This window comes from Aulostomus chinensis, chromosome 8 (genome assembly GCF_037954235.1).
Source record: "Aulostomus chinensis isolate RoL2024-O1b breed Wild chromosome 8, RoL_Achi_v1.0, whole genome shotgun sequence".
In the NCBI taxonomy this organism is placed as follows: domain Eukaryota; kingdom Metazoa; phylum Chordata; class Actinopteri; order Syngnathiformes; family Aulostomidae; genus Aulostomus; species Aulostomus chinensis.
Genome location: NC_141327.1, coordinates 19,225,598 through 19,242,173, shown reverse-complemented (window position 1 = coordinate 19,242,173; position 16,576 = coordinate 19,225,598). Strand labels below are relative to the sequence as shown.

Sequence of the window (16,576 nt, the reverse complement as noted above, 5' to 3'; positions counted from 1 at the left end):
AAAGAATGACACGATTCTTGTTCCCCCTTGCTAAATGATGTTATGTGTCTCTTTCCCACGTTCGCTATCAGAAAATAACCATTAACGACTGAAACAATGAACACGATGTAGGAGAAGTGAGAACTACAGCTGATCCTTCAAGACACATGATGTTCTTACGCTGCAGTTCACCCAGCTCGTCTGTCAGCACGCTGACCTCAACACACGCAGCCGAATCAAGTCACTCTGCTGATAGAAGAGGGAGAAAAAGAGCAGAGGGAGAAAGAAAAGCTGTTTCTTCTGTTTTATGCATTGAACTCTTTGAGTTCACCGCTTAAGCATTTGGTTGCTGAGAACCCAAATAAGACCTAAATGCTCAGGCTTGAGCTGCTGCAGTGAAGCATTTTTTTGTTGCTTGAATAAAAAAGAACATCTTCCTCATAAAAGCTGGAGAAGGAGCATCTCCGGTGGAGTAGTTCATTGTATTTTTGCGTGCTGTGGCTCCGCCTTTTTCAATGCATGCAGAATACTGTAAAGACGCATTCATTTTCTTTTTTTTAGCACAAAATAAAACAACATTTCAAGCTAGTCATAAATTTAGTACTGTTACTTTTTCCGCTGACCTGCTGATTAAATCGTTACAGCTCAACAAAAGGCTGAAGAACGTATCGGTCTATTAAATCTGTATTGAATCTTATTTGTGAGATATCCTAAATTTGGGCGTTTTGGTTCATCTCTCTACTGTTTTCTTTTGACCTCATCCTTGTACCTGTCGCCATCATTCCTCTGGGTCACTCAAGCTGAATAATGTGTGGTGTGTGCGTGCGTGCATGCATGTGGGTGTGTGTGTGCGTGCATGCGTGTGTGTGTGTCTGTGTGTGTTACATCCATGCCAGGGAGGGGGCAGATGGAGAGGAGCGAGGGAGGCTAACGAACAGAGCGAGGAGGGGACCAAACATCCCCTCCGCCATCTCTTCAGGCCTCCCTCAGAGCTAAAAAGCCCTTCAAAGTGAAACTGGCCTGAAGAATTTCAGGTCAGATGGAGTGCGTAAGTGACTGCCTCCAGCCCACCCCAACTTCACCACAGAGGGATGATTCCAGTTCATTTACCCTGAGAGCCCCCATTGCCTTCAGGACCTTCACAATGTGCACTCGAAACACTTCGATTTCACGGACATAGAGCGGCTGTCTCAATCAGGCTAAAATATGAAGTTATGCATCCAAACTTTAAAGGATTTCTCAGGTTTTGGGGCTTCAGTTTCATGATTGAGCTTAGTGGGTTAGAAAGGTGAAGTGCAGCCACACTTACTCACATTGTCCCCTCATACACAGACTAATCAGAAGAGCTGCTTTAGCTTTAGCGCTAGCTGAAAGGCGCTTTGCTTCCTTGGGCAAACACATTCCTCAAGCTAATCAGCTATCCTGTTCAAGGCCACAGCAGACATTGTTTCGAACAATTACCACTGATGTTGACAACATCACACACTCGTGATAATGATAAAGCCCTTAGTGGCACTCCGTCAGTGCGTTTGTGTGTATAACAGACAAACCAATGTGATTTAAGGTCGGAGAGGTTGTATTATTTGTCTCTCTTGACATAAAACACCATAATATTTGTCTCTTTCACACTCCCACCTACTAGGCAGGCTTACAAAAGAGGTAACCTTCACACAGTACTCAAACATGGGGCCCACCGGTTCAACAAACATCTGAGACGGAGAATGTCTGAAACAGCAAAATTACAGAAACGTGCATCCGCATCGTATCTTGTTACAGGTTCGAAGAAATTAAGCAAGAGGCAATAATGTGTTTCCCAGTGTGTTTAACCTTGAATTTAATCTAACACACACACACACACACACAAACACACACACACACACACACACACACACACACACACACACACACAACAAACAGCTCACTCTACTGAGGTTAAAGTCCACACATTATATGATGACGAACCCGGAAGTCTGCAGTAATAATACCAACCTCCTCTGTGTACTCAATAAGCACTTTTATCCCCCACCCTAAACACACACACACACACACACACACACACACACACACACACACACACACACACACATACATAGTGTCATGCCACTCCACTGGTTCCACTGGTTTCATTAACATGATCTCCATTCAGATCACTGATTGGTTAAAGTATCTTTGTTTTCTTGTTTCCAATCATTTTCATCTGACACATTGGTGAAATCAGGAAGTCTGGCCAACTCTTTGTAATTTAATCTACTGGAGGTACAATGTTATCATTACTATCTGAGATCAGAAATAAAGAAACAACAAATTCCCAAAAGCTGTTTCCATCAAGTGATTCTAAGGTTTGCGCGTAATTGTGTCTCTCACAAAGTTGAGGAGGTTTTCTTCTTAAGTCTACTTGATAGAAAACTGATCCAAACAACAGAAACGGCTGATGCTACATTTCAGGAAAAGACACTTTGACACTGTACCTGTGTGTGGCGGGTATCGACGAGCAAGCCAGGCAGATGCAGCTGGTGTCGTTTTGCTTTAGAGAGTCACTGTTCACACTTGTCTAAAAGTCTGTCTGTCCATTCACTCTCCTCTCCAGCAGTCAGAGAGGCTCCTGTGCTGCCTGCGCCCTGGCTCTTTGAGTGTGGAGGTAAGTAAAGGTGCTTCAGTGTTTACTCAGTTTCAATGGCCAGAAAAGAGAGGTGGGGCCATTCTGTGCAGGTAACCCCCCCACCTTTTTTTCCCCTCCCTTCTTAAATCTCCTTCTCTCAGCTGATAAGGAATAAGAAAAAGGGAGCATGAGAGATAAAAGAGCACAGGGTGTGATGAAGGGTGATTATTGACAAGTCTGGTGTGCAGATGTATTGTACTCTATGCAAGTGTCAGAAAAAGTAACATCAACCTTAAGTAGTATTTCACCCAAATACAGTATTTTGCCCGTACTCACTTGGTCATGAGGTTTATCATTCTTGCTCTGCTTTTTTTTTCTACTCCAGAATAGCGAAAGAGCCAGCCACACGTATTTAGCCGGAAGCTAACAGTGACCAACAACACCAAGACTTCCAGCTCGATGCTAACACAAATGAGCGCGGGTGAGTTGGTTCAAGCGGATGTGCGGGGTCACGGTCCACATTCATTCTCAGCAGCACACAACTGCAGGCATTCAAAGGCACCCCGTTCCATGCAGCAGTGACAAACTCTGCTTGGTCCTCTTGGTGAATAAAATTTAATTGAGATACAGATTTCAGAGCAGTCCACTAAATGTTTTTATATATGTGGGCTGATCAACATGGCCACAAACATCCTCTTGGGTCTAACCAAAATGCTGACAAGGATTTTAAATAAATGGACAGAATTACCCAAAATGTCTAATGCAGACCATGATCAGGTTATCCTTTATACCGATTTTAAATATTATGTCTCAATCAAATTACACTAAGGAACCAAAATACTATTGTTCATCTAGAGAGCGAGAAGTCAGGGCCATTAAACTGAATTTGGAAGTTGTTGTTTTTTGCCGCAATGATTGAAAAGGCAGGCGGCACGGTGGTGCAGTGGTCAGCACTGTCGCCTCACAGCAAGAAGGTTCTGGGTTTGAGTCCCGGCTCCATCACAGGATCTTTCTGTGTGAGTCTCCATGTTCTCCCTGTTCCTGTGTGGGTTCTCTCTGGTACTCGAGCTTCCTCCCACAGTCCAAAGACATCAAGAGGGGACGAGACTGACTGATACTCTAAATTGACTGTAGGTGTGACTGTGAGTGTGAATGGTTGTCTGTCTCTATGTGTTGGCCCTGTGATGGACTGGTGACCTGTCCTGGGTGAACCCCACCTCTCGCCAAAAGCCGCTGGGATAGGCTCCAGCCCCCCAAGACCCTTAACAGGATAAGTGGAAGAAAATGGTTGAATGGATGAATAGATTTAAAAGGCCCAGGGGCATTTTTAACTTTATATTTTCTAGCAACTTTCATCTCTTACTCAGGTTCGAATAAGAGTTAGAAGCCGTGGATCCAACATGCTTCAGTTAGCTAGCCCTAATCGTTTTCTTGAGAAATATTCATAGGGCGCAGCAAAGTTAAGGAGACTATTAGCCAGAATAATGCTCTCACATTCCAGTCATAGTTGCCAAAAACACAGAGGCAATGAGGATGACAATATGTGCAAGTGTACACAACCTTAAAACCACACTTATTTAAAGCGCAGGGGGTCTTATCAGATGTTCTGTTTCAAAGCAAGTGTGTGTTTGTGTGTGCAATTGCCATTGTACAAGTGACACATTAACCAATGACTCTGTTAATGAAGGACGTGTAATCACTGATTCCCAACTTTTTGGCAGCACACCCACACACACACACACACACACACACTTGCACGCACTATATTATATGTAGATAGCCGGGACAAAGTTTACAGATGGAGAAATCCATTCTGTCTTCAATAGGGTGAAACAAGGCTGAGTGAAGGCCACATGGAGCCATAAACACATTTTAAAGGTGAAGCAGAACAGGATTAAAACACCAAGATGACTTTATTACCTCCTCACTGTATCACACAAACACACTCACTCATGCACACATCAGGTCAGTTCAAGACAAGGTTATTTTATATCCTGGCCCAAGGCCCCATGGGTGAACGCCATGTAATGGGCTATGAAAATTAACCTTAATTTCTGTGAGAAAAAAATGTTGTTGTTCTTTTTTTTTTTTTTAAGTGGAATTTTAATCTGCAAAACATTGTGGACCTTTGGTTTAAACCAAGCTCTGAAACTCTTGAAAATAAATTTGATCAGATTTTTAGAGCAATTCCTCGTTTTAATGTTTATAGACCAAAGACCCCTCTTGAATAATTAATCTCTTTTGACTAAGAATGCCTGCCTTTATTGTTATTCAATGCTCAAAAAATTAAAAAACTATTAACAGACAAGCCAAAACAATTATATTATATATTTTGATGGACCCCGAGCCTTTACAAATATGAATAGCCCACTCAAGTTGAGAAGGCTGAGAACCACTGGTGCAGTCTGATGTTACAGGAAGACCTCAAATGTGTGAAATAATCATCAACCCTTTATGAGGTGGTGCCCCGTCATGTGTTGAAATTACGTTGGGCTTTGTAAACAATGTTGATGTAAAGTCATTTGGATGATTTTATTGTTGTTGTTGTTTTTGTACCAGACAACTTTTTTTTTCCCCAGTTAAGCAACATCATGTGTGACGGCCGATACAACACAAGAGATTCTGTGTGTGGGGGCCGGCTGGGGTGGTGGTCGGTATTAACAAACACCAGACTCATGCCACCACCATGTAATGTGATGTTCAGAGGTTGTGGTAATTTCACATGATTACGTGGTTGATTGTTGATCTCATACCATGTCTTAAAAGTTGTTCACAAGCTGATATGAGTCAAGGAAAAACTCTGGGACATAAGGATATGGCAAGTAGCAGATTCACCCCATTGGAGGGTTGGTGTAGAACAGAGAAAGAGGTGAGGACAAAGGCCAAACGGTGGGGTGAAAAAAAAAAATCCATCAGCATAATTAAAAGTTAAGGTGTAAGTAATATGACCTCGCCAGATCTGGATCAATAAGCCAACGTCCCCGGCAAAGGTAAAATGATCCAAGTGAAATCTCTGCAGACATATTTTTAAATTTCTGCATGACGCACGTGTTCAAGCGTACTGAGACGGTAACTATCAGCTCAGAGACAGACATGGGGGAACCGGACCTACAGGTCTGACATGAACCCTCACTTACAAGAAGCCGTACACAAACACCTCTACAGCAGACTGACGGGGAGACGCTGACCTTTAAAGGAGAGTGCGTCTTGTTACCCTGAAGCACCGTTAGTTTATGTGTGTGTGTTTGTTGCCAATCAATCTGTGAAATAACCGACAGCCTGGCGCCTCAACACACACACACACACACACACACACACACACACACACACACCTACATCCACACGAAAGCTCAACGTCATCAGTGCAGTAAATGAAATGAGAAATGATCTGTTGTTGTTTTTATGTGTGTTAGACTTATTAATTCTTTTCCATAAATGTGTAATATATTGCAAATATTGTAATTAGTATTGATAACAGATATTAGCAGGGCCTTTTAAAATGTAATTCTACCAATACAAACCCACACACAGGTTCTCAGTACACATCCTGTATATATTGTGTGTCAGTCTCCATTTGTTATCAGTGGCCTGTCCAACTGATAATTACGTTTGTTAAATGATTAAGTTTTGGGTCATAGAAACATCCACTGGGTAAATCTTGACATCTGCATAAATGATTGATAAGATATGTTCTGTTAATGAATCAATTATGATATTCTATTCGGCTATCTTTGAAGAGTGTGTGTGTCACATTCTCGACAGTCTTCTACTCGACAGCCGTGAGTCAAATCTCACCAAAACTTTAATTTCAAAAGATTAATTCTTGGCATGGAAAGCCCTCAAAACTTCTAAATTGCATATTTAAAAGTTTACTTTCCCAGGAAAACAATACGATCCCTCCTTAAAATGACTTTACACCTTTGCCTTCATTTATTTTGCTCTGGTTTATTACTGAAGTTGTGCTCGCCTCCGCCACCACCTCTTCACCACACACTCACCTTTGACTCTACTCAAAAAACAAGCTACTTTTGTGTTGTGCAAGCTTCTGTAAGGTCAAGTTGTTAGCAATGAGTAATTCAACACTGTATGTTCAAACTGGAATCCAATTCAGCAGAATTTCATAGCGTTTCCTGCTTTTTAAAATGCCAGAAACTGTAAAAGATGATGCGAGCCTCGACTTGACTTTACCGTTGAGCTAATCATCTGTTACTCATGAACTGCTCATGAACTGCTATGAAAGTGAAGTAATTTGCAACAGGAACAGAACACAATCAGTGCAAATCCGGAAAGCAATGAAAGCACTCCCTCACCTTAAAGACCCATTCTCATGAAAATCATGTTTTCATGTTGTTCACATGTTTATGTGGCATTTTTCTGGGGCTAGAGGACAAACCTGGAGAAAACTAACCTCACAATTGCATTTTTGAGTATTTCTGCATTCAAATTGCTGTGAATCAGTGGCAGACTTTAAAAGGCCGACTCAGACGGCCTGGCTTTCACACGTCACAAAGCCACTGGGCGGGCCAAAAGCTCCTGGCCCCCAGGCTCTGAGGAGTAGAGAAGAAGATGGTGGATCAACACGTATGTGCTGTAGCGGGTTGCAATGCTAAGAAGAAAGATAATAACGTTGGCTTTCATAATCTACCGAAACGCTTTGCTGTGAGAGAGTAATGGATGAGGTTTCTTGGTCATAGCAACATAGCGAACCGCACACCGGTTTGCAGGCAACACTTCACACGAGACTGTTTTACCAAGTGCGCCAGCAAGCTGAATTTGAAGCCAGATGCTGTGCCTTCTATCAAGACACCATCAAGTAGAGTTTATTTTTTCTGTCAGGTGCTAATAATTCAACCAAGCCTGCCCACCAGGTCCTAGAGACTTGGGCCTAACAAGGTGACCCTCCATTGGAGGACTCCCGCCAGCCGCAGTTGTACAGTACAGCTGGCATTTCAGGCAGACGGTTCCTCCAGCACCGTGGGTTCGCCTTTATCGGCCAGGAAGGACACATCGGGCAACTGCCCAACCTCTTCCCGATCGCCAACTGCCGACCTGCCTGTGGGGTATCCCCCCACTGTGTCGCACTGAGCGGCGCTGTCTCTGCCCACAACTCAGAGGCTTCTGCAGAAGCAGAGTCCTGGAAAATGTCACAGATTTTGTGATTTTGGCTAAAAACATCATAGTTTCACAGTTTAAAGACCACTGAGAACCCTTTAAAATAGCTAAAAAGGATCGGAGGGGGTCTTTAATATAGCATTTTCCAGGTAGATTTGACCCACGAGTTTCAGTGTGCAATGGAAAAATAGCACACTGCAGCACCATATACACACACAAAATAAAACGATAGCTTGAAAACCAACCAAAAATAAACTATAATTAACCTCATGTTCTGCACAAATGATCAAAGTCAACCAGCAGCATAATTTTCACTGTAAGTATTGAAACCAAATTAATATTTCATGTGTACGTTCACGAAGCACAGGTTTTCAAAGCTGCAACAAATCTGTATCTGCTCTGCCGCCTCAGAGTTTCTTCAGAATCCATCTGAAAAACATCCCAACGTGACACCCTGTGGAGGAAACACCACAGGGTGTCTCACAACACATTTGCAGTGTGTGTGTGTGTGTGTGCAGATGACCCAGCTCAACTTTAAAAATTTAAAAACGACGCTAACTATGGTTGTATAAAGGGAAAAGTAAGTTAAGTTGTAACACTTCCTCATTCAAAGTCACTTCCCTTCCTATATCAACCTCTCAGCCAACCGCCAGCCCTCTTATCGTCACTAAAAATGACTCAGCACAATAAGACAGCCTTTCTGTGCTTCTTCCATTCACATACATACAGGATCTTAAGTCCTACATTTTTTCTTCCTTCCTGTTGAAAGATGTTTCCCCTTTTGCCTAGAATCTGGTCAGCTGCCATTCCAGTCATGCGGCCTGTCACCAGTCAATGGCAGAGCAGACATTGTGTGTGTTTAGGTGCTACAGTCACCGCCAAGGTCAAGCAGACAGGGAGGGAGAGAAACAGTGTTCCTGAAATATGGGGAAAAGATGTGAAGGGGACAGAGGACTGAAGCACAGCAGAAAGAGAATCAACATTATGACTATTCACTGCATTACAGTCTCTTATTATCTGACCAGGCGAAGTAACCACTGTTAACGTCAACATGGATGACTGTCCTGTCTCCTAACACCACAATAACTATCATGTGATTAGCTGCGACCAGTCTGTAAACGAAAAGATAAATAGAATTAAATCTAGGGAGATCTGAAATGGCAATTCAGCAAACTTATGGACAAATTTGTAGCGTAAGCACTTACTTAGAAATCAGAACAAAACTGAACATCAGCTGTGACTTAACATTTCCGCATATCAAAAACTTATTGCGCCATATTTTGTTAAGTTGTGTAATGAATGTCATGTTTCAATCACATTTGGATCCACAGAAATTATGATTTAAAGTAGCAGTGTTTGTTTGGTTTTATTGCAGCAGGTACAAAGTTCAGCACACTCGTCAAAGTAGTACTTCACTTAAACATGTATTTTACCTTTCAAATACTCACAGATGGTGTCTTGAGCTCACTTTGTTTCTCCTCTTGCATCACTTCTTTGTGATCCCAGGATGCAGAAACTACTACTCATGTATATTTAACTAGACGCTAATGGTGGCATACAGCTAACACCAAAACCACCTAAAAACTTCAATTTACAAACCCTTAAGCCCATTGATTTGAGCTAAAAACAAACTATAACCTTTCTAGTTTGGTGGTAACACGAAATATGTTTGATAGTTTGTAAACAGCCATTGTTGGATTGTTCTGCTGTTGTTAGTAATCAGTCGCCATTAGATATAAGCTTGATATACGTGGCCATCTCATTTTGCATTCTGGAGATACAAAGAGGTAATGCGTGATGAAAAAAACATTTTTTGTGAGCTCAGGACACCTATTTCTGAGTACTTGTAAAGATAAGTACACTTTTAGGATGTAGTATCTCTTTTGAATTGAAGGTTTTGAACATAAATAGCAGCATAAGACTAATTTGCTAGCTCTACAGTACAGGGGACAAACAGTGGGTTGGTACCTTAGCTAGCATAGCTTTTAGCTATTTAATTCGAATAAAATGACATTACATGACATATACACTCGACAGAACTTTAATACACAGAGACAGAAGACAGGTAAAACAATTAATTTCTCAGTTACATAAAGTAAATTGTTTTTAGGACAATATCTTATTTCAAGAAAGTGTAACGTGTAAATTTTGCCCTCTTTGTTCTTCACCATCTCATTTCCAGGAAAGGCTAATGGTTCTTGTAGCATGCGCACATACACACACACACACACACACACACACACACACACACATACACACATGCAAAGTTAAACACACACACTGGGAAAGTGAGAGGGGAAACATGCAGATAAGAGATGAATGAAAAGCTGGTGGAATTCAGTGTCAGCCAGCTCGAGCTAACGCCCCCTAAATACAGATCGCTAAACACACAATAGCTAAGCTGCTCAACAGTGTCACGAAACAGGGATTTTATGACAAAAGAAAAAAAAAATCAAGCAAGAAAACTCAGTGTTGTCAACCTGCTCACCAGCTCACAATGAAAGACAGGCTTAACCACTCACAAAACAAAGAGCGTACAATAAGGAGTGTGAGAACGTGAGAAAGACAAGATGTTCATGTGTTTAATTTTGTACTCATCATGGGCTATGAGTTTTTACATCCATACCACACCTCCTCAGCATCATCTGCCTTTTCTTTCCTGCTCCCACAGCACAATCACAAACACTTTATGTCTTGGCCTACTGTCCGGACAACTACTCCATTGTGTGTAGCGACAGGTATGCAGCAAAGAGCCGGTCGGAGGTCAGGCAGTTGGATGCATGGTGCATGTGCGCGTGCATGAGCAACAAGTTAATATGTCTCTTCAGAACCTGAAACTGAAAAAGTAAAAAAACACCCCCTCAGCAAAAGGAGGCAAGAGGAAGAGAGTGAGCTGAAGCATGTTGAAAGGTTAACGTACTAGCACACCGGAGCAGGGATGAAGGGTTCACCAGTGTCACCACACAGGGGGTGGTGGGGTTACACAGGGGTCAAAGGTGAAAAGATAGAGGTCGGGGGAGTATGAAGAGAAGGGGGAGGAGGACTGTTGATCCAGCCTTTAGAGTGGGTGGAAGTCACCTGTTTACACACTCAACAAAGAGGATCCTCCTCGCCACAACCTCAGAGGACAGAGTCATCTGACCGGTGCAGTCCAATCACAGATATAACACATTACTTTGCTTTGAAATAAATATCTGAAACATCTCTGCCTTGCAAAATTGAAGATGAATGGTTGGTGGTTGGAGCTTAGAACAGGAAAAAAGCTCTTCAGTTTTGGGGCGGATCCATTTAATATAGCCTGGGTCCTGAGATGAGTGCCCTTCAAGTTTATATGTGAACATGCGGTAAACAAACTGAAACTTATGTTTCATGTGACTCCTCAGAACAGTTTGGACAGTTGGCCAATACTTGTTTAACTTTTAATAATATTCTGGTTGGTAGTGAAGTAAATGTAATGGCCCTTTCTTTCTCTCAATGCACATTTGCTGTCTAGTTGTAAATATGATGTAGATAAAGGAAAGGTTTTTGTGTCAGTCCATAATTATTTTAACTCCTAGAAAGAGATATGTAGAAATATTTTATTTTGATGTGACTGTTGAACGTTAACCAGTCCCTCTGACGGCATTCATCATTCGTTCAAATACTCAAGGCAATGAATGTGTGCATTCTCAGAATGAGGAGCTCCAGCGGTTATGCGCCAGTGGGTTGGGAGCCTGAAGTAACGATGACGTTTTACCACCACAAAACCTCTACGGTAGGGTGTCAGTGTTGCTGGTTGAGTCAACAAAGTGTGTGACTTTGGCGCAAGACATTATCTGAAGAGTTGTTCATATGTACACTCCTTGTTCCTTTTGACCTAAATTACCCAAAATAGTCTTCTTTTTTGTTTGCATTGTTTAACCTCATCCATCAAGGGGACCGATGAGAACTATATTTTGTTTTGTTGATAATGGGACCAAGTCAAACACGACCATGGGTCATTTTTAACGGCAATGTCTGTTTTTGTGGTTAGGGTGAACCGACCCTTTAACCCGGGAGAGAAAAGATAGTAAATCGTTCGATTTTAGGGTTCTTTTTTCAGGAAATGTTTCCCTCTATGCAGCCTCATCCCAGCCCTGTCCAGTGTTTGGTCCCATCAGAGGGGAGTGGAAGAGGGAGGTGGACAGAAGGGGAAGAATGCGGCCATTGTGCTTTACAGGTATGTGTGTGTATTTGTGACAAACAGAAAGAGAGGGGGGGGGGGATCAGATCTTGTTACAGGTATTTCATAAACAACACAATAGCGTTAACAGGTTCCCTCCTCTCCCTCAGATGCAGCCACCTCTTTTGACTTCTGCTGCAGTGTCAGTGGATTAGGCTCATAGTGTTGTCACACACACACACACACACACAGACACACAAACGCATGCGTAGCTATCCTTATTAGGACATTCCAGTGACTTCTATCCATAGTTGACAGCCTTACCCAAACTCTAATCCTAACCCTAAACCAAACCTAATGATGTCTAACCCCAACCTCAAATCAGACCTGAACTCCGACTATAACAGGAACTCAGATATCACGTTGTTTCACATTAGGAGTGGTCCTTGGTCCCCATGAGGACTAGAGGTCCCTATAAGGCTAGTGTCCCTGGTAACAAAAACAAGGTACCACACACACACACACACTAGACTCAGTGCTGCTTCCCCATCATGGGCATAAGAGGATCATGTGACTGTCATTTGACATTACCCTATACGATGTGTGTGTGTGTGTGTCTGTGTGTGTGTTTGTGTGCAGTAGTATATGCTGTCCATGCTGTTTCTCTTCCGTACACTTTTGCTGAATGATAATTTCCCTTCAGCTTCCTGCTTTTAAAAGTGCTTTGTTAACTTTGAAAAAAAAACACACCCACAAGAATCTATTATTTTACTTCCTGCTGTCTTGATTTTCCTCTGTCATTATCTGGAAACTCCTGAAACTAGACAAAGCTCAAACATAAGTGCTGATACCACTAAGGTCATGCTAGCAAAAAAAAAAAAATCCTGTCTTGATGATTGTCTGTCCCATTTGCAATCGTGGAATGTGATACAGTGAGTTGAGAGATAAGTATCCTCCACTGGAAAAACAGTTTACCTCTTGAACTTCTTGCACAATCAGGAATTAAAGCCAAGCGTTTGAGATGGTGACATGGTGGCCTATATGAATAAAAACCGGTTACTAGCATCTATTTTTTGGTTAGGGTTTAGAGGCATCAGGTCTGACCAGCACATCAACAACCAACCACAGACACACCTTACACACCTCAGACCCATGGAACTATTTACAGTATTCACAAGGAAGCTGTCTCCCTGCTGATCTATCTACACACACACACACACACACACACACTCTCTCTCTCTCTCTCTCTCTCTCTCAGGAGTGTATCACAGGTGACATTCTGAACCTTCCTCTCCTTCACCTTCACAGGTAACTGTCACGCAACAACATTTTGTGACGAAACTGTAACTTATCTTTCACTCTGTCACGTGACACATGTCATGATGCCCTGTTATGATTAGAATATTGTCTTTACAAAAGTTTCATCAGTACAATTTGGAAACAATCTGCTCCTTCATATTTCTGATGAATGATATTTGCAGTAAATCCAGTACATTTGCAGAAATGATCAATTCAAGTTCTTACAATTTCATACATTAATTATTTTCCAATTGTTTTTCAACTGTCAGATTTTTTTCACTAGTTAGCATTGTTAAACATCCACTTCACTCCTGTCAGCGGGTCACTGGGATGCTAACTTTTTGGTTGACCTACAAAAATTCTCAGCCCTGCGGCAGATGGATGCAGCACATGGAGACATACATGCATACTTTCACATTCATGGTCTCACAACCAAATCTCTTTGTACATCAACACGACACCCAAGGCTAACTGGCGCCCTGCTTAACCAGTTTCTGGCACACATACACACAAACACACACCAAAAAAAACACATACACAAAAACACACACACAATGACTAGACAAGACAGTAACTGATCCCCCCCCCCATACACACACACACACACACAAATAAACATCAAGTCCCAGGCCCGTAACCTTGTGGTGAAGGTTACAGCCGTCAACTGGGTCAGTGTGAACACTGGACCAGCTGAAGAAATGTCCTTCCAGATACCCACTGTGTGTGTGTGTGTGTGTGTGTGTGTGTGTGTGTGTGTGTGTGTGTGTGTGTGTGTGTGTGTGTGCGTGCGTGTGTGTAGTGTTCCAGGTGAGAAAACACTTGCAAAAACCAGCTCATAGCAGATTATCTAAGATATTAAGTTAATGACAGTTGTGAATTAAGTGAAAGAAAACAAGACACATGAGGAATGTCCAGCCAACCTGTAGGATGATGGGACGTGTAGTCGCCGCGTTGCTAGAGGTTCTTCAGCCACGATTCAAAGCAACAATCCAGCTTGTCACTTTCTCATCTTCCCCTCCTCTTCCTCTCCTCCTTTGCGCAGGTTCTCTCCGGCCTCTCGTTGGTTGTCAGGGCACCTTCTGTCTTCAATGACAGGTCCCCCAGAGCACAATCAGTGATCTCAGAAACATCCGACACCCACGAAGTACCACACACACACACACACACACACACACACACACTGACAGAAGACAACTCAGAGTTTCTCTTCTCCTTTTGGTGTTTTTTGGATTCTGACTCAGATCCTCTCTTTCTTCTCCTCTGCTCCAGTCACGACAACACTTGTAGACACAGCAGCAGGAGACAAGACTGGGGTGGGTGGGTGGCTGAGGGGGGGAGCATGCAAGGTCTCCAAGTGGAGGAGAGGAGTGGAGAAAGTGCCACAGTTGAAGGAAAGAGCTAGAGTGAAAGAGGGAGGAGGAAAAAAGTAAAGGAGGGCAAGATGGAGGGAGGAAGGGCAGTGGTAATTAGTGAGTCTGTACCTGACTCTCACTGACATAAGCCCCACATTCCTCAGAACCGTGGAGGGGGTGTAAAGGGAGGGAGACAAAAAGAATGATTCTGAACACCAACACACTCATGATCCCAGGAAACACATCAGAGAATATCCCCACCACTCAGACAGAGAAGAAAATCCATCTTTCTTACAGCACAGCATAGTCGACACCTTGCTCAGTCTCGCTGGCAGGTTGATGATCATGAAGGTGCAGCTTATCTCCCCATCATGTAAAGTTTCCGTCTCTTTTCATTCAGTAAAAAAACACTTTCTTTCTTTCTTTTCTATCTGTGTCTGTCGAGCGCGATCTGTCTATGGTGTACACACTGCCTGCCTCGAAAACTCACCAAACCAGAATCTGCCCAAACCCCCAACACACACCTCCTCCCTCCCTCCCTCCTTCCCTCCCTCCTTCCCTGCTATCATTCCGAATGAGAAATGCTATCCTCCTGTGGCCCTGGCCAGTGTGTGTGTGTATGTGTGTGTGTGTGTGTGTGTGTGTGTGTGTGTGTGTGTGTGTGTGTGTGTGTGTCCACGCGCTCACGTGTGCGTGTCAACCTGAGTCAGAGCAGCCAGAATAGCATTCCATGAGGAGATTGTCGTGCACACCTTGTTCCAAACCTCACCGACATATGATCACATCGTAACGAATGCTTCTTAATGATGATCAGACATATGTACTCACACCTTTAACACAGTCTTTACTTATTCACAAATTCATACACACCTGATGTGATCATGACCACACACACACACACACACACACACACACACACACACACACACACATGCACACGCTGTCTCAAAGGAACATCCATTGGTCCCCATGTAATGACAATTTACCTGTCAGGGTGAAGTAGTTGATAAATGGTGTTTGTCTTTCCTCTAAAATGGCTCCTTTAACTCTGAACAGAAAGTAAAACAGTAAAGTTATCTCAAGTGATACTGGCTCAACTGGTGGTGCTTATCTTCCTTCTTCAAATTTCCTCCCTTCTTTCCCTCTCCACCGATTCGTTGTCCCTGTCATATTGTACAATACTGTTTGATCATGTAGAAAAGTGGACCCTGTGTGTGTGTGTGTGTGTGTGTGTGTGTGTGTGTGTGTGTGTGTGTGTGTGTGTGTGTGTGTGTGTGTGTGTGTGTGTGTGTATGCACCTACCTGAAATCTTTGTAGAATGTAGGCAGGGCCAGCAACTACTTCCTCCTTCCTGCTCTCAGATGCATTTTGATTGCAACATCTTCATGACAGCTTGTTGTCATGGATACCGAGAGACAGAGAGAGAGAGAGAGAGAGAGAGAGAGAGCGCTGTCCGGAAAATACTAACGGTCAGTCAAATTACAAGCTGAAGACAGAAGAGAGAAGAGAGGAAGCTTGATTTCTGTTAAGAGTAACAAAACACACACACACACACACACACACACACACACACACACACACGCATGCATGCACATCATTGTACTATCTTTGTGAGGACTTTCATTTATGTCATGCATTCCTTAGCCCTCACCTTAAACTTGACCATGTCAACTGACCACCTGACCCTAACCAGAACCTAACTCTGACCTCAACCCTAAAACCAAATCTTGAACAGCCCTTTGAAGATGTGAAGACCGGCTAAAATGTCCTCACTCTGTTGGTTAAATATGCATTCTAGCCCTCAATATGTAGCAAGTACAAGAATATACACACACGCATGCACGTGCACACACACACACACACACACACACACACATACATCTACATTGTCCACACACACATACACACACACAGTAGGGAACTTGTGTGTATAGGAAACTGAGATTGAGTCAGACGCGCTCACACAGAGAAATAACATTTCAACACAGCAGCTGAACTCTGGCTGGGAGGAGTCCTGAGCCGTTGGACGTGTTGCTCAATGCATTTCACTCGAATGCCTCTTAACAGATCTCACAAGCGCTTGAATAAAGTGTG

At 42.9% G+C, this 16,576-nt stretch overlaps 1 protein-coding gene across 13 annotated transcripts in view; it reads right to left on the bottom strand.

Moving 5' to 3' along the window:
• rbm47 (RNA binding motif protein 47) overlaps positions 1 to 15,799 on the bottom strand; it is a 29,557-nt gene extending 13,758 nt beyond the window's left edge. For 4 of the 13 annotated variants that reach the window (XM_086211523.1, XM_086211521.1, XM_086211522.1 and 1 more), the window contains exon 1: positions 14,051 to 14,653. The gene's annotated coding sequence lies outside the window, so the exon portion shown is untranslated. Of the gene's footprint in view, positions 1 to 2,447; positions 2,612 to 14,050; positions 14,656 to 14,777; positions 14,965 to 15,468; positions 15,616 to 15,784 lie in introns of those variants that run through there. The other 9 variants (XM_086211517.1, XM_086211514.1, XM_086211515.1 and 6 more) reach the window with 9 other exon arrangements.
• Between the last annotated feature and the right edge of the window lie 777 nt (positions 15,800 to 16,576).